This window comes from Sus scrofa, chromosome 2, assembly GCF_054392235.1.
Source record: "Sus scrofa isolate SSC_HxYL_T2T_F1_AM1 chromosome 2, Sscrofa_HxYL_maternal_Yorkshire_Landrace_v2.0, whole genome shotgun sequence".
Classification (NCBI taxonomy): Eukaryota; Metazoa; Chordata; class Mammalia; order Artiodactyla; family Suidae; genus Sus; species Sus scrofa.
The window spans coordinates 107,291,709-107,310,344 of record NC_139384.1 but is presented as its reverse complement, the minus strand read 5'-3'; the positions used below and the strand labels follow the sequence as shown (position 1 = coordinate 107,310,344).

Below are 18,636 nucleotides of genomic sequence, written 5' to 3'. Positions count from 1 at the left end.
ACAACCAGAACTATCATGATTTAGTAAGGGAGCTGCTCTAGATCTGAGCATAAATGGAATATGCCTGTACTGTGAAAACAAAAAAATATATATATGAAATCTGATTTTATACCTACTTTGCTTTTTTTCCTTAAGAAATTTTACTTTCCATATATGCCTGGTTTGGCTCTCTCTATATAAATCAGGACTAAATTCATCAGAAGTAGATAGTTCAGTTGTGATAACTGATGCCATAAAGTCATCAGAAAACTTTTCTATCTCTCTTTTTTTCTGCTTCATCATCCTCAATGTGTAGTTTCCATCCTCATGGTCCAAGGTGGCTGCTAAAGGTCCAGTCCTCATGTCAGTATTCCAGGCAGCAGAAAGGAGCACAATGGGAGGGCAGAAAAGTGTATATATGCTGCCTGTCTTCCTTTTAAATATGTTATTCTGCAAGTCCCCACAGTAACTTATGCTTATGTTGGCTAGGTTTTATTCTCATGAAATTTCTTAGCCATGTAGAAATAAAATTTTCTATTTTGTTAATAATCTCTCCCATTCCTCTTCGCCATTCTGTCTCTCTCTCTACTTCTCAGGAAACCAAAGCTACCAGTTATGAATATATTTTCACATTTTTCTAAAATTATACAAATAATTGATATACTTGTTGTCAGTAATCAAAATTGGATCATATCATACAAATTATTTTGCAGCTTAATTTTTTAACCTAATCTAGGTTCAATGCATTTAGCTATCCTCATTCTTTTTAAAAGCTGCTTCAAATTCTTTAATATCAATATGCCATGACTATTTCACAAAGAAGAACAACTTTTACTGATTAAGATGTCCAGAAGGGCAGCAAAATCAGCTTAATGAGGTACTGAAGACAACTAAAAAAAAAACAAAAAAACAACAAAAAAAAGACTGAGTGGTTGAGTGAAAGTTAGAGGTTTTAGGGTCAAGCACATTAAGTGGGTTAACGTGGCTAACTAAGGACACAGAGCATGCTCAGACTGTGACTGCAGCGTTTTCAGGACAGAGGGGGCACTTTTTAGCATAGCTTGTTATGCCACAAAATCCCTAAAGATGCCATTTATGCCATCTGGCTTTGTTGTTCCTCTCAATCAGCATCTTTAGACATTTCTACTATTCATTTTTTCCCTTTTCAAAACATCTCTCCAATCAAATCACCATCTAATTTCTAAATTCTGAAAAAAAGGGGTTTAAAAAAATTAAAAACTTTGCCCTTAAACCACTTCTTCTAGTTATTAGTCTACCTGTTGATAGCCTTTCTTCCTGTTTTGAGTTAGAGAATTATTTTTGGTCTTTCCTGCATTTTTCCTTGTTTTTATTAGACCCTTCTATCCCTTTTCCTTCTTTTCTCATGATTGTCCTCACGTTCTTATGCTTGTCAGATAATTACTTATTAAAATACAATATAAAACAGCATATATGTTTTCATCTTGAGTTTGCTTAACTATTTAAAATTTAACATGGAAAGGAGCTTTCTATTTTCTAGTATCCTCATTTTACAACGGTTAACTGAGGATATCAAGAAATCGGGGGGCTTGTTCTGAGAGCATCCAACAGCATAGCTACATGCTTTCTTTGGTCTTTGACACCACTTTTACTAAGGAACATGACCTGTATTTATAAATAATCAGTGACAACACTAGTAAGTAGATCTCAAAGAATGTCATATATGGAAGTAATTTGCATTTGAGTAAATCTGAAGAGATAAAACTGTTTGCTCTAACCCACGTTATTGTTGGCAAAGCTGGAAGCTTTTCTTGTCCCTTGTGCAAACTCCACATACTCTGCCCTTGGCCTCAGGCTGCTTCACATATTGAAATGATGGATGTAGTTAAACCATTATTTCCAAGAAAAAATTAATCATGTAGCATTTTATGGGATGCTGCTAACACATCAGAAACCACTGTGCAATATGCTTTCATACTTTCATTTAGCCCATGAATATTTTCTGGGGATGAGTCAAAGAAGGTCCTTGTCTTTATGGAACTCACATCTGAATGTGTGTATGCAGATGGGTGGGAGTAGGAAGGTGGGGAGTGGAAGAAGAATAGTGAAAGTAAGTAAATATATATATATATATATATATATATATATATGATTTCATCTGATAGTGTTTTATGTTAAATGAACATCTGAGATAGGAGAAAGAACAGTGTGGAAGATGAGGGAAGAGCACTACTTCATATTATCTCATTTAATTCTAACATCAAGTGTATAGACAGGAACTAGTATACCTCTAATACACAGATAAAGAAATCAAGGCACAGGGGAGTTCAATAACTTCTTCAAGTTCACCCACCTTGGTTGGGAAGGTGCTGGCTCTAAGCTCTGGTCTACCTCACTCCAGAGTTGTGCTCTAGTCACTAGGGTCATTTGCCTCTAAATGAGAATGTCATAAGAAAAAAAATATTTCTTTGACTTTTATTTGAAAAGCGATTATTAAAGTGGATAACTGCTGATGATTAAGTATCTGAACAGTTGAGCTGAGTTGCTTAATGAGGTTAAGGCTCATGGCATCAGAGCTTGAGTTATTTCAACTTGAGAATAGCAGAAAAGAGGCCAAACAAAAATGCATTATTGGATTCATCTGGTTCCTATTTTCGAGGATCAAAGAATCAGCTAATAGGTACACAATTCTTAAAGCCACACTGTTCAAAGCAAGGTCAGCAGCTAATAAAAACATCTACTATTTAATCATGGATCAGACCACTTGACTTTGCTTATATCACTGATACCAACCATTATTGGCTGGGAACCAGCAGAGTACTCAGTACAGCATGAAATAAGAGAAGTTGGGGGATCTGTTAATTGCATCTTGTCTCAGCAGTAGGAGTACACTACTCCAAAATCAGTCCCTTCCAATTATTTCAGGTTGCAGCTGGCATGGTGAAACCTGGGTTGTTTTCACCCAATGAAAGAGTCTAATTTTATCACAGAATCATAGGACTGGGAAGACCTTGAGAGGTCAGCAGAGGCTTTCAAGCAAGATTGCCCTGAATGAATATATCTAATCCTATTTTAAACTATCTCCAGAGGGGAGATTCCATGATTTCTCTTGAAAGCCAATCCTGGTATTAAGCAACCTTTGCTGTAGCCAGTCTAACACCCCTAGTGATTTATTTTAAATTTGCAGGGTTCATACCGTTAGTTTATACAACTTCTATTTTCCCTCTCAGTTCCTTAAAAGTGTTATTGAAAGCTGAAATAATTCTTCTGTTTGGGTAGAAGGATTAGGATTTGTAATTGCTGTTTAATGTCATATCATTTATTAGCTTAATATTCCTAAATTCAACACTTCTAGAGTAGCTTTAAGAATTCCAAAAACACAAAAATGACTTTGAAGGACTTCCCATGCACCTCCAGCTTTCTCCCTTGGTCCCTTGTTCTAAGCGCACTAGCCATTTTATATCCTTAAACGTGCCTTATTCTTAGTGCTTTTGCCCTTGCTATTTGATCCTATGGCTATGACAGTTGCACTAAGTCTTCCTGTGAAGGGCTCCTTCTCCTCAGAATAGCCATTCCTGATTGGCCTATTTAAAGTGTGTGTCCCCAGAACCTGTATCAGTCACTAAAATTATCTTATTTATTCCCTAGTTGAAAAGCATGTACGCACTATGACAGGAGCCTCACCTGACATTTTTATTCTATTATAATTCTGGTGTCCAAACATGCACAAGATGGATATTTGGCAAATATTTGCTAAAGAAATGAATGAAAGGATATTTGCATAGCAACAGAGCAGTGTAAAAGTTTTTTTAAGTTTATTTCCTCAGAGAACCCCCAGAGTGGTCTGTTTTGAGGGGATGTGCAGTGTGCTTATAGGAACTTTAAAGTCAGACCATGTGGCCTCAAATTCTGGATCCATCATTTACCAACTGTGAGACTTTGGGCAAACTACTTAAATTCTCTTGAGTTTTAGTTTTGTGATCTGTGAGAGGGTGACAAAAAACTGACCTCCTCTGTCTGTAATTGGGATGAATGGGTTATTTTATCTATTAATTTACTTTTTTAAACAATAGTTATTGAGCATCTATGTACCAGGTATTGATCTAGGAGCTGAGACTACATAAGTGAGCAGTTGATAAAAATATCTCCCCTCAAAGCTTATACTCTGGTGCACACAGAACACATTTCATAATTATTCTAAGAACTGGCTTCTGAATTTAACCTGAAAAAGGATTAAATCTGGTCAGTGTGCTCTTTATTCAATTGTTGATCTATATTTACTAAGTGCATACTGTGTTTCCAAGCATAATTATCCCATTAATAACGGCATGTTGGCAGGATTCTTAGAGAAGTCTATGTATAAGAGGGCATGGCCAGTCTCGCCTACAAATGGATTGCTTGTATTTGACACCTACAGTGTGTAAAGAGATCTATAGAGAAGTATCACAATATTTGTTTAATATTGATTGTACATATTTCAGAAAGACTATCAACCAAAAAACAGATGAATACTTCTTTGGACTTTTGATAAAGACTTTTTTTTCTCAATTTTGATCAGTGAACCATTGCATTGGTGACATTAGAAAAAGCTATTTTTCACCAGTAATCCATTCTCATTTTAGAATGTTTTTTAAGAAAACAATAAGCAGCTAAGAGAATCCTTTGTTAATATATTAATAGGTTTACACAAACATGTATTCACACATTTGTTTTTTTAAACATGAGTCTCTATTTCCACAGTTTAACTTTTTATTTACCAATATGTGGTGACTACATTCTATGTCAACAAATATACAGATTCCCCATCATTTTTAATGACTGCACAAGGTCTGTGCATAAATGTATTGTAATATATATGGTCAATCTTGAGTTGTCGAATATTTATGTTGCTTCCAGTTGTTTTGCTATTGTAAACAGTATTGGTATATATGTAATTGACAAAACACTTTTAGTAGTTGGTTGATTTCCTTAGAGTATATTTGAAAAGACATACCGCTAAAAGGAAAGAACAGATCAATTGGTTTGAATACATGAAATATAATTCTCAACATATGTTAAGAAATAAACCAAATAAAATGGAAAATGTGAAGTCTGAGAAATATTTGCAAGATGTATGTATAAAAGCATGATTGCTCCAGCCAGCCTGCCAGAGTTGAACATTTTTACGTGCTAGTTCTATGAGCTGTGGAAAGTTACTCTGTGTGTTCTGCTTTCCTCATCTATAAAAATGAGGATAATAATAGTACCTATCTTTAAGGATAATTGTGAGGAGTAAATATAAGACATCTTAAACTGTGCCTGACACCAAAGAGTGGTTATGTAAAAGTTTGTTGTTAAATACATCAGCAAGGGTAACTTCCTACGTATCTGAAAAGATCAGTAGGATTAACACTTATAATAAGGTTAACACTTAACACCTGAGCAATAAACAAACTAAGCAATGTAACAGAATAATCACCTAAAAAATATACATATAATTCATGCACAAAAAGTTCTTTACAATGTCAAAAAATCAAAAACACAAAAGATAAATCCATAAAATACATTTTGGCCCATCTAATTAACAGTATTAAATAAAGTGAGAATTAAGCAATTCTAAGATCTTCTGAACTTGTTTGGATATAAATATAAATTTGATTAATGTATTTGGGAAATAATTTGAACAAAAACAGTAAGGGCTTCAAAAAGTGTTCACCCCTTTGGTTCTCTAATTCTATTTCAGATAATATACTTAAGGATATAATCCAGAATGTGCACAAAGATGTTTAACAAGATGGTACATATAAGAGAGAGCGAAAACAATAAATTGGTTAATAGCTGAGCTTGGGGTCAGAAAAAACCTATATTTAATTCTGCCTCAAACCTGAACTAGCAGTTAGTTCGAGATAAATGTTTAATCTCTTTCATCTGAAAATGATGATAATGCCAGCAGAATGGATTATAAAGAGTACACAGTGCCTGGTATAGAGCAAACTCTTACAAAATGATTGCAATTGCTGCTATTTGTAATAGCTCCAAATTTAGATAACCTAAATAATTTGTAGAGACATAAATACCATATTTTCTTCAAATATTTTAAAGACGTATTATATCATGAACAGTCTAACAGTTATGATATTTTGTTAAAAACTAGTATTTAAAAATGATTCTCCAGTGCTCCTGTTGTGGCTCAGTGGGTTAAGACTCTGACTAGTATCCATGAGGATGCAGGTTCTATCCTTGGCCTTGCTCGGTGGGTTAAGGATCCAGCATTGCCGCAAGCTGCGATGTAGGTCAGTGTAGGTTGCAGATGTAGCTCGAATCCTGTGTTGCTGTGGCTGAGATGTTGGCCAGCAGCTGCAGCTCCGGTTCTACCCCAAGCTCGGGAATTTCCATATGCCACAGGTGCAGCCCTAAAAAAAAAAAGTAGTTCTATTTTATAAACTTAACTATGTAAAACTATACATTTAGAAGGTAAATAATGTCAAATGGTAGTCATTTCTGTATGGTAGAATTATACTTTTATTGTTTCTCTATATATACATATGTGTGTGAGTATATATATTTACATATATGTATAGTTTCTGTAATTTCTAAGTTTTCTGTAATATATACATGGTACTCTTACATACAGAAAACAGGTAGTTGTATTAATAAAATAAACTCAAGTGAAATGTTTTATAATTGCAAGAGTATACAGATAAGAACATAATAAATTTTCTCTTTGGTTAAAATTTTTGTTTTTCCTTTCATTCTAACATCCTCCTATCACCAAATATTTGCTGTATGTTCCCAAGCATTTAGCACTTGCTAGAGGCAAGCCTGAATAATTCTTGTCCTCAAGGCACTGACACACCAAGATCATCCCAAAGTAATACTCACTTAACATGTATACATCTTCATGGCAACTTTTAAATAAGTTCAAAATTATCGTAAATATTTGAGAATAGGTTTTTATGCCAATTGGTATACATAGATGAAATTCATTAAAAGTTTAACATTTTAAAGTGGTAACAGACTAGAAGCTAACCTTTTCTCCAGGGAAACAAAAAGCCCAAGCTTTTAAGTTACTGCAAAGTTTTAGTCATGGAGTACAGAAGTGTATACCTTGTGCAGAGTGAGAGGTTTCACTACTTGCCAATACGTAAATAATTAGCAGTCAATATTGCCCATGAAATAAGAATCACCATCTCTAACTGTGTTATCTAAAAATCTTCCATCTTTATTTGGCTTTGCTTCTGAAGTTGGCTTGTGTGTGCTAAGCCAACTGAGTAGTTGATTTGATTCAATTCTGATTAATTATTGACCAAGATCTTCTCATAAAATCAGTTACAGCATGAAATTTAATATAAGATGAAATTTTATCACCCTTAAACTAATAAGTAAGTAACAGTAAAAGCCAAGTGAAATGAGAGATTTGAATGATATTCTGAAATGATGTTGGGCCTTCCCCATGCCCATATTTTGATAAGAATGGGATCTTACTGCCCTCTCAACACTCTGCCCTGTGTGCCTAGCACAGAGTAGTTTAGCTTCAAAAAATTGTAACACAATGAATGGGAAGAAGGCATTATCATGAGGCCCTAATATATACATTAGTAACATTATCTTAACAATTAAAAATATTTAATGGCTGTAAAAGTACATAGAGGCTTAAGTGGCCTGACATTCCCTGCCATTGTCAGAATTTGATACATACGATTCTGGAATCTTCCTTTAGTCAGTTCTCCTCACTGTGTGTGTAGAACACATGCAGTCTTAAAATCATACATGGTAAAAGAAGGGAGTAACTCTTTGGGAATAAGGGGATGGTACATAATTATTTGTCATAGCAGTAGACAAATACGTACAAAAGTAGAATTTAAACATTTAAAAGTATTTCAAATTAATGTTTCAAATAATGTAAGCAAGACATGCTCATTATAGAAAATTGGAAAAATGTGAAAATTAGAAGAAAAACACGTTTCTAAAACCTATGGACAGCTACTCAAACAGTTTGGTAAATTCCCCCTCTATTTTTCAGCAAACAATCCCCAACACACACAAATACACACAACTATAGCTATTTTTCATATTAAATAGATCTGAAGGAAATACTTGTGTCTCTACTTCATTTCTTTGTTTCTGAATGCTTTACATCATATTCAAAAGAACCTGGAACATTTATATTAGTCCTCTGGTTCTTTTCATGCCTCTCCTAATAGACTTACAAACTATACGTTTCTTTTGATTAGCAGGTGGAAATTGTATTTAACCCCCAAAATGGAAAGTGATCATAACGTACAATGTCCTTTCAGTGGTTCAGGCCCATCCTAGATAAGGGTCATCTATTATCTTTAAAATAAGGAAAACAGTAGCACCAACTTCCAAAATTTGTTCTGAGAACTATATGAATTGATACATGAAGGAATTAGAACAATGACAAGTGTATAGTATGAGTTCAACAAATACTGGCTATTATTATTGTTGGCATCATTGAGACTGTTATCATCACATGGTCCCTGTGGTTTTATAGAAAGTCACAGGGCAAAAAAAGTAGAAAAAAAGGGGTCACATCATTATCACCTAAAGCAAAGATAGCAAAGCAAAAGAGCTGTGTTTTTTTCCATTATATTATTATCACAATATAAGAGGAAAATCATTACATACACACATTGAGAGACAAACCCTCTTTGTAAGTATTCATGGAAAGATGGAGATCTAAGACTACAAAATATTTTAAAATATTATGTAAATAAAATGTAACAAATTATCATAATAAATATTGCAAAACCTCTCAAGATAATTATTTCTCATGATCATTGTGTAACCAAAGCTAATATTTGCTATTCAACAGAAGAGTAAAATAAATAACTTCATGGAATTTGTAGTATCTTAATTAATCTAATTTCATCCATAAAATATATGAGTCAACTTGGCGAGGATCAAATGCAATTTTACTTATCAATTTAAAATTTAAAAATCCAGTTGACTATTTTTAAATTGTGTAAAAGTAAAAAGAAACAAAAAAGGAATTATTGCTTTCAAAGACATCCTTTCTGCTTCTCCTACTCAAAAATGGCTCTGATTAAAATTTTTAGCTTTGGCAAGCAGTTATCCAAAAATATGATCAAATGATAAATGGATGAGAAATTCATGACTAAAACCCAGCTTTATGCTGTGCTTTCTAAGTAATATTTTCAACCAAATTTGAGTAATTATTTGTACAATGCAGACTGATGTGACTAATATTTGAGCAGTCTATTAAAAACAGAAAGTGAGGAAAATGCTCATATTATAGGGAGCCAAAGGACAAAGAGGAATTCACAATTCTTTTAAATTTCTTTTGCTTATGATGACATTAACAGGTTGTTTCTCAGTAAGCAGATTCATACAGAGGAGCAGGATTCTAACTGAGAAAAGCCCTCGAGATTAACATTTGAGCAGGGAAAAGAAAGAAGCAAAGGGAGAAGTTGTGCATCACAGGCCTCATGTCATCCTTGGTTGACCCTGCTGAGAGCTCTTCACTCTTCCTCTACGTTGAGCCCAAAATGGCTAACCATCCCTCACGCATGGAATGTTGGTCTCTATGGCCTTGGAAGAGGCAGCTCTGCCCAGCTAAGGCAGTTTCTTGGTGGGGCTAACAGCTCTAAGTTATCTGATAATAGCATGCCCAGTATCAGGACAACAAGGTCTTCCTATAAGGATGAATCGGCTAAACCATCCTGGTTTGGGCAAAATGTCTGCCATATACTCTATCATGTTATTTAGACAAGTGGTATAATTTCAGAGGAAACCTTCTAGGGAAGTTTTGTGAACCATTTTTTTTCCCCAATCCTCTCTCCCACCTGATTTCATCAGGTTAATTCATAATTGTCCTTGAGACAAAATGTCTGTATCACCTCCTTCAGGAAGCTTTCATCACCCAAATAGATGTGTGTGTCTTAACTTCTACTAAATTTCGTTTTGGAATTATCTTTTAACGTGTCAATTTCCCTCAAAAAAAAAGGAGAACTATATTAGAGCAGGGATTGTGTCTTAAGTATTTTTGTATCCTGTCTACCACATAATCTGCATTGTAATTGTTGCTCATTTAAATATTTACTGAATGAATGAATGAATTTTTGTTTCATTGGCTCCATCATCTTAATCCCTCCTAATCCTTCCCACAGAGCAGAATTAATAAAAAATGGTCTCCTTACTACAATTCGCAAGTTCTGTTTAAAAAATTAAAAAAAGAGTGTCTTTATCACCAGTGTATCTTGAGGGCCTGGCTTTAAAAAGCTTAATAGTCATTGAGTGGATGAGTATTAATTTAATAGATATGGAAGTGACAATGATGTAATCTGTATATAAGGAACTATATGATTTTGATATTTGTTGTACTTGGTATTGGAGGCTTTAGTAAATCTCAGAGAGGACTCAAGCTCAAAATTGTAATACTATTAAGTAATAAAGCATTTATTACTTTACAGAACATTTGTCACAAATTGTACCATATAATGCTTTTTTTTTCCCCCTATTGCTATATCTGTGGCATGTGGAAGTTCCCAGACCAGTGACTGAATCCAGGCTGCAGCTGGGACCTACACTTCAGCTCTGGCAATGCCAGATCCTTAACCCACTGTGCCACAGAGGGAACTCCCATATAATACTTTTGTTGATGTTTATTTAGAAATGCCTGATTCCTTTTTGTAGTCACAAACAGTGCCTACATTCATATAGACAACAAACATGTTTTGATAGCCTGAAATTTGTGTAGTTTAACAGTAATATGTCACTGGACCCTAGTAATTGTATGTAGCATGTATTATTGTCATCCTTATTTGCCTCAGGGATTTTAGAAAGTTACCCCATGCTCACATCCAAGGGGCAAAACTGAAATGTAAACTGATTTATCACATTTAAAAAAGATAAACTTTAATACCACCACCAATCATCAATGCTTTTGAAATCTACAGGTATGCATAGATTTTTTTGTGATTGGCACATAATTTTATCTTCAGGATTTGTAAGGAGTAAGGCACTAATTAAAAAAAAAATACAAGAACTTGGAGTTCCCATTGTGGCTCAGCGGAAACAAATCTGACTAGTATTCACAGGTTTGATCCCTGGCCTTGCTCAGTGGGCTAAGGATCCAATGTTGCCTTGAGCTGTGGTGTAGGTTGCAGATGAGGCTCAGATCCCTGAGTTGCTATGGCTGTGGTGTAGGCCAGCAGCTACAGTTCTGATTTGACCCCTAGCTTGGGAACCTCCATATGGCATGGGTGGCCTTAAAAAGATGACAAAAAAAAATGCAAGAACTGGTTGTTATGTGTTGTAAGAAAGACATACTGCACATTGCATTTTCCAAAAATGGCTACAACTGCAGTTTCCAATCTCACATGCTCCGATGAAGGGTAACCTTACTACTTCCCATCAAGTTATGGAGAGTCTTCTCCTTCCTGTGGAATCTGGGCTGGCCTTAGTGACTCCTAAATCCAGTAACATGAGATTGGAAGGATACTTCATGACTTCTAAGACTGGATCAGGGAGGCTTGCAGCTTCTACCTTGGCCTCTTAGACCACTCATCCTCTGGCTGTTCCAATTGCTCTCTTTTGCATGTATATGTGTATGTGTGTGTGTGTGTGTGTGTGTGTGTGTGTGTGTGGCTATAAGTGTATGTAAAAATATATGTGAATAACCTTACAAACCATAGCACTTAATTTATCTCCATCTCCATATCAAGAATTTCATAAAACACTGAAATAAGTATTAAAGGACTAGTAATATTCAGCATATATCTATTAAGATTCTTTGTAAAGTGAATGGAACATTTGTTTATATCAGTATTTTCTTTAATATTGTATTGCCTAGTGCAAAGCACAATAATATCTTTAATTATATGTTTCTTCAAATGGTAAGATCAATCATTAATTAAATGTCATTCACCTTTGCTTTAAATGGCTTCTTGGCTCTGAACACATGCTAAAATGAAGTTTTTGACGCTTCTATTTCTATTTTTCTTTTACTACAAAGAAGTCAGACTAATAGGAACCTTTAGCTGATGGGAAACAAGTCAAGCCCTGGAGGTAGTTAACATTCAAATTAAAATAACAATTTGGCAATTGATCTGCCATTAGGAAAAAAAAAAAAAAATAGGCAAAAACCCAGGGCCTAGAAACAAATTTGTCTTTCTTAAATGCTCAGTTTCAAGTGTGTCTGGTTTCTAGCCCAGTTTGTATCAAAAGGGATCAATTTTTCCCCCTTTCCCCTGTTCTACTTTTGCACTGGTATTGTCTGAATCCCAGAGTGAGCAGCAATACATCATCTTGCTTCAACATCTGCTAGAGCCCCCTCTCCTCCTAATCTGCCCAGATCCCCAAAGCCTTTTCCACCTGCTATAGAGCCAAATGCTCATTATAGCACACAGCTACGCCCTTCAATGTCCTTCCTCCCAGATCCTCAAGGTTAACGTGGAACAATGACTATTATTAAGTGGGGGCTTTAGGAATAGAAAAGCAGACCAGGCAAGGAGAAAGGGGGAGGGGCTGTGGAAGCACTGGGTAGGATGCCAGGAGAGCTGGCAGGAAAGAGCTGCTAGAAAGCTGTGGCCAATTTTCCAGTCGAAACATGAGTCACTGAACAGAGATGCCCTAGAAATAAATAGCTTCCCTGTTCATTACCCGGTACAAGCAGAGACCACACCCTCCAGTGGTTTTCTGTTAGGGCACTTTGGGTTATGGCTTTGAGCAGCTAGTGGAGACAGTGAGATAAAAATGGCCAGTTTTGAGGAGGCTGGCACATCTAGAAGTTGTGTTTACTGCTTAGCCAACTGTAAATTGTAAGCAATTGGAAGTTGTTCTGCCCCCTCTTCTTTTTTTTTCTTCAAACTACCAACCTGTTCCTTCTGCTTGCATCGTCAGACCAGCCACCAATGGAAAGTTTGAAGCTTATTGGATTAGGCTGCTTAGAAAACAGAGAAAGTCAGAAATCTGAGACTCTGCATTCATCTGTATATATTATCATGAGACCTTAAAAAATACAGAAAGGAATCTAATCGGCTCGTGGTGGCGGGAGGAGAGGCCACTTTAAGTTTCCTGCCTTCAGCAGCTGTGTACCTCACTCCCAGATGCCATGCTTGGTGCAATTTCCTTTTAGTTTTTTAGGAGATATTTTAAGAAGTTTAAGTGCTGTTTACTCAGTGACATTCATAGGGATGATCTTGATAAACCACATGAATGCTGGCTGGCCTCTGGCAGGCATGGCCAGCTCTGCCCTAGACATACTCTCCTGTTAATGGACCTTTGGGCAACGTCTCCAGTCAGGATCAACTCACTCTTGTTGCCCTTCAGTTCCTGGAAAAAGTAGAAAACCACAGATTTCCACAAGGGCTACCTAGTAAAATTCTCTTGCCTCCACAATCCTGAGCCCCAAGGAAGTGTGTCACTATCCTATAGCCACGCAATGTGCTGATCTAAATCAGGCACAAGCCACCCAGTTCTATGACTGCTCCCGCCAAGAGACTGGAGGGGTTGAATGAGCTCTCATTAATAAAAACAGTTTAGTGTAAAACTGCCTGGGATCCATGGAGTAGGTGTTTCTGACTTGCTCTAGGAAATGACAGAGCACCTAAACTGTCAGACTTACACTTAGAAGATGATTATACTTCCTTTTTCTTTTTCTTTTTCTTTTTAAATTAAGTTTGAAAGTTACCACTCATTTTGGAGAGACAGCTTTAAAAAAAAACTAATCAGAAAGAACAAAGATACTGTGAGGGTTAAAAATTCCTCATTTTCACTTGGATTAATCAAGACACTAGATCTTCATTGTGGGTTCCGCAGGATAGAAGAGTAACCAGAGGTGAATGAGATGATGGGCATGTCAGAAAAATAAGTTTTCAACAGCTTTCTTGAGATATCAATGGCATAAAAATTGTACATATTTAAGGTGTACAAATTGATGTTTTGATATACATATACATAGTGAAATGAGCATTACAATCAAGCTAATTAACATGTCCATCACCTCTTGTGTGGGTGTGGTAAGAAGACTTCATTTAAAATCTATCTTCTTAGCCAATTTCACTGTATAATATAGTATTGTTAACTGTAATCACCATGCTGTAGAGTGGACCTTTTTCATCTTGCACAACTCAGACTATGTACCCTTTGCTGACACCACCCCCTTTTCCCTCCCCCTAGGACCTTGGCAATCACTGTCTTACCCTGTTTCTATGAGTTTGACTATTTTAGATTTTGTACATAGAAGATTTGTCTTTCTATGTCTTGCTCATTTCACCTGGCACAATGTTTTCCAGCTTAATCCATGTTGAAAATGACAGGATTCCAGAATTTCATTCTTTTTAAAAACTAAATAGTATTTCAGTGTGTGTAAATGTGTGTGTGTGTATTTATACATATATTTATATATATCACAGTTTCTTTATCCATACATCCAATGAAGGACATTTTGACATTTATGTTGTTTCCATATGTTGGATATTGTGAATAATGCTGCAATGAACATAATTTAGAAAGTGTAAAATCTAAACCTTATCCTAGACATTATATATATTTATTACCTTCTACCCCTACTGCTTTACAGTCTCCAATTCAAGACTTAGAGGTAGTGAGTAAATACTAGTATGAAATATTTTAGGTAAGTGTAGTTTCATATAGAAGTAAAAAAAAAAATAGGGAAATATTTTTATTTAGGGAACTCTTACAAAGCATCGGATGCTATAGAAGCATGATCCTAGCTCTTTCGTTGGCTTAAGGAATAGTCTTAAGTAAGTTTTATTTTCCCTCCCTGGCTCTTTTTTTTGTTTTTTTCTTTTCTTTTGAAAAGAAGATAGCCATACTCTTTCACCTACCTCATAGAGTTACTGTGAGGATTAAATGCAGTAGTTTGGGAAGATGCTAGGAACATAGTAAAAGATCAGTGAACTTCAGTTGGTATTATTCTTATCTAAGACTTTTGCAAAATGTTTAAAATTTTATAAATGACTATTCCTTCCTTTTTCTTCTTTCTTTTCCTACTTTTTTATTACTATTCAAACCTTATAGAGAGTAGGATTTTGTTTTGTTTATAAAAGTTTCAAAATCTTAAATTAGATTACAATTGAATATTATTCTATACACATGCCACATGATGGGGGGAAAAAAGTCAATGACTGTCTTAATCAGCTTGGGCTACCATAACAAAATACCATTGACTAAGTGGCTTAGACAATGGAAATTTATTTTCTTGTGTTCCTGGCAGAAATTGAAAGCTCTCTGGTATCTCTACTTACAAGGGCACTAATCCCATCACTAGGGCACTATTCTCAGGACTTCATCTGAACCTCATTATCACCCACAGGTGACATCTTTAAGTAACCTCACACTGGAAGCTAAAGCTTCAAAATATGAATTTAGGAGAGATGCAGTTCAGTTCAGAATAGATTGTTGTTTCAAAATCTGAGGACTGATTTTTATCAGCTTGAGAGAAAGGTTTTCTTTTTTCTTTTTTTTTTTTTTTTTGCTTATTAGGGCCACACCTGCAGCATTTCAAAGTTCCCAGACTAGGGGTCAAATTGAAGTGACAGCTGCCAGCCTGTACCATAGCCACAGCAACTCAGGATCCAAGCTGTGTCCGAGACCTATACCACAGCTCACAGCAATGCTGGATCCTTAACCCACTGAGCGAGGCCAGGAATTGAACCCCCATCTTCATGGATCCTAGTCAGGTTCATTACTGCTGAGCCATGAAGGGAACTCCCTGATAGCAAGGTTTTCAATGGAACCAGTACACTTTGATCACCGAGATTCCAGTGTTAAGGCATTTTGACATTACAACTGCAACTTTGATTAGCTCTATACATTATTTTGACCAAAGTCTTTATTTTTCATAAGAAGTCTTTTCAGACTCCTTCTCCACTGAGCATTAAGTGCAAGTACCAGTCTGACACAAATTCTGGACGTTTCTCCCTTGTTTTGTTTTCTTAGTGTTTCTTAAGCTAGCTTTCACTTATCTACCCATCCCCTCACTCCCTATAGAGGGTCCACATTATCCTCCTCAGCCTTGGTCAATATAGTTTCCTAATCTCCCTTTAGCAGCTCTGAAACATCTTGCCTTTGATTTAAACCTCTTATTATTCCATCTCTTGTCTGGTTGCTTTTTCTCAAAACTCCACATTTTGGATTTCTTGACCACTTCTCTTTTCTACTTTTTAGGAAACTCAGCTTTCCTGACACTTTCTTTCCAGATTCTTCTCCAATGCTTCTCACCACACCTTTTCTGGTTTGTCCTGCTCCTCCTGCAAACCTAAATCTAGGCATTCCCCTAAGACCTCTTGCCGTCATCTCAGGGGTTTTACTTTCACCTTTATGAATATGAAGATGACATCAGTGCTCTAACTTGGCAACTCCAGACCGGAAAACTCAGGCATCATCAGGAGCCCCAGACTTGAGCTGCAGGGGGGAAAGGGTCAGGCCTAGGAGTGGGTAACATGAGAAGGACAGGGCAGGGTGAAAGGCAATGTTACGTTTTTAATTGGTGACAGATACTTAATAATAATTTTCTCTGACAGCTTTCTTAGTTGATTCAGACCTGGCCACTAATTTCATTTAACACTTTAACTACTTCTTCCAGTAGAAAAAAAAGCTCAGGCTCCCTCAGCTCCCCTGTCTCATAACCACACTGTTGCCACTGGCTCACTTTTCCAGCTGCCACATGGATGTACCTTAAGTGGTATGTGTGTAAGGTTGATTTTACTCTATTTGTCTTCCTTTCCTACCATTCTCATGCTTTATGTTAGTGTTTAATCTCTCTACCACAATCCAAGCTCAGATCTTTTCCATGTCCCTATATTCTTCTATGTTCACATGTATTTAATGATCCTTATGATCTCTGATTCTCCTGGAATTTCTGCTATACCTAACACCTCTATTTAATTTCTATTGTCCTTTTTTTTGTTCATCATTTTATTTCACTTCCCCACATTATTATATTCTCTCTCTGACACCTCTACCTCCAGTTATCTTACCTTGCCTGGTCATTTCTGTATCCCAGTTCATCACTGTGAGCCACCCCTTTTCTCATATCTTTATCCTCTTCAGTGGGTCCTCACTGCCTATCCAACAAACCTTAGGGCTTTACCTTGGCTTTCAAGGCCATCTACAAATCAGGCTGTACATCATTTTTAGGATGGATCCCCACAAGTTCCTTTCAGTCACCATACTCAGCATTCTTGAATGAATGTTGTTAATCACAGCTTGGTGATGCTACTGCTTTCATGTGCTCAAAGGGCCGCCTCATTTTGCCCACTGGTTGAAATGTTCTTTACTTCAAAGGTCAATCCAGATGTAAACCTTAGTTGAAATTTTTCCTTTTTCTACCTGATAAAACTTTTATAGTTACATACACAGACACACAGACACACACGTTGCAAAACTTAAATTTCTTATTCGCATTCAACTTTATTCTATAGCTATTTATACTCCCTCCTTATCTTCTCTAATATAGGAGAAATATCTTTGTGTCCAGAACCAGATCTTATTTTTATCTTCCCCTTTCTTCACCACCAAATAAAGCTGCCTGGCTCCATAAATAGCTGTTCAAGATTAAATCTTGATAAATAACTTTTGAATAAATGTAAAATAAAATAATTAGATTACTACTAAGAAAAAGTCTGGAATTTTATTACTGGGAGTTATTTCTTAGGTGACAGACTATTTAAAATAACTATAATGGTTGGAGGAAGCAGCCTTTAGTTTTTTTAATACATTTATTGGTAGAAAGACATGACATGGGCAGCTGCATCCTCCTGTTTTCTAAAAACCTCCGTGTTTGCATGTAAAATGGGTAACTGTAATTTTGTTTGCTTGGCTATACACATCTGCATTAGGGAGAATGAAATTTTGAATAGCAAAATAGCTTTTTTTAAAAATAAGAGAATATGGCTATCTGTAATAGGCAGTTCGTCCAATGAAGACAATAAAAATTAAAGAGTCTATACTGAATAATTATTTTTGGTAAGTGATGAGTATTTTATAAAAACCAAAATTAATTAAAAAAAACTTTGTGCTACTTTTCTTAATAATTTAATAAGCTATACCTAAGGCAAAGTTTGTTTTAAGACATAGGAAACTGTTATTATCAAAGCTGATTCCCTTAATAGAGATTACAAAGTCTTTCTTGTCTCTCAATTCCACCAAAGTCCAAGAAATTTCTAGTATTATGAAGGGAGAAATGTGTAGGAAGTTTAGGGTTTAAAAATGCATTAAAACCTTGTTAAGAAAGGCCGGTTATTTGATGGTATTCAAGAGATGCATCATCAGTGAAACACACATTATAAAAATCTATATTTAGTAATTTTTAAAAAGAGAGAAGAGAAGTTGGATGATGTGAAGGCAGCTGTGGGTGGCCATGCTTGGGAGATCCCATGAAAGGCCTCGGTCTACTGCAGGAGGTTTCATTACGGGTAACAGGATATTTCCATGTGTGTTTCCTTTCAGTTGATACCTTCCGGTAAAGTTTCCTGTGTGCCGCCGGAGTGCTCACCTCCACCACCCACAGCAGTTTCTTGATCTGAATTAGGTTTCATAGAGTGGGGGTCATGGGAGTTTGTTTCAACATCTGAGAATGCAGTAAAGTCCCAATTTTTGAATTCATAGATTCTCATCATTGCCAAAAAAAAAAAAAAAGTTTTCATAAGAGAAAACAAAAATCCATAGAACTTAAATAGATGAGTTCAA

The 18,636-nt window shown here is 35.9% G+C and overlaps 2 protein-coding genes across 3 annotated transcripts in view; one reads left to right on the top strand and one right to left on the bottom strand.

The window, feature by feature from the left end:
* The window catches only part of LOC110259421 (uncharacterized), a 574,595-nt gene that overhangs the window by 191,209 nt on the left and 364,750 nt on the right, over positions 1-18,636 (bottom strand). The window contains exon 7 of one of the 2 annotated variants that reach the window (XR_014838271.1): positions 15,397-18,517. The exons of the other annotated variant lie outside the window; for it this stretch is intronic. The gene's annotated coding sequence lies outside the window, so the exon portion shown is untranslated. Of the gene's footprint in view, positions 1-15,396; positions 18,518-18,636 lie in introns of those variants that run through there. 2 annotated transcript variants of the gene reach the window in all.
* LOC110259422 (endogenous retrovirus group K member 9 Gag polyprotein) overlaps positions 1-18,636 on the top strand; it is a 789,250-nt gene that overhangs the window by 645,337 nt on the left and 125,277 nt on the right. The gene's annotated exons all lie outside the window — the stretch shown is intronic.